Below are 319 nucleotides of genomic sequence, written 5' to 3' on the forward strand. Positions count from 1 at the left end.
GGATGGCAGTTCCGTAAGCGCACCTGCTGTGGGCCCACTGTGCGCCAGACACTGAGTCTGCACACACAGTGCTCTCCCAGCACAGACCAAACTGGCGCAAGACCCCCAGCAAGAGCGGGCGAGTGCTCCCCACTCCCTCACCCCGAAGGCCCCAGCGGCTCCCTCAGAGGGGTCGGGGGGAAGCAGGCTCTCCTTCGGCCGTGATCCTGGGGCTCGGCCGGCCGGCTTGACACGGACAAGACGCAGAGTTTGGCAGCGCGTGAGGAATAAGTACATTTTAAACAACAAACCTAACGGGGCATAGCGATGGATAACTGTT

The sequence above is a fragment of the Myotis davidii genome, unplaced genomic scaffold (assembly GCF_000327345.1).
Source record: "Myotis davidii unplaced genomic scaffold, ASM32734v1 scaffold937, whole genome shotgun sequence".
Lineage (NCBI taxonomy): Eukaryota > Metazoa > Chordata > Mammalia > Chiroptera > Vespertilionidae > Myotis > Myotis davidii.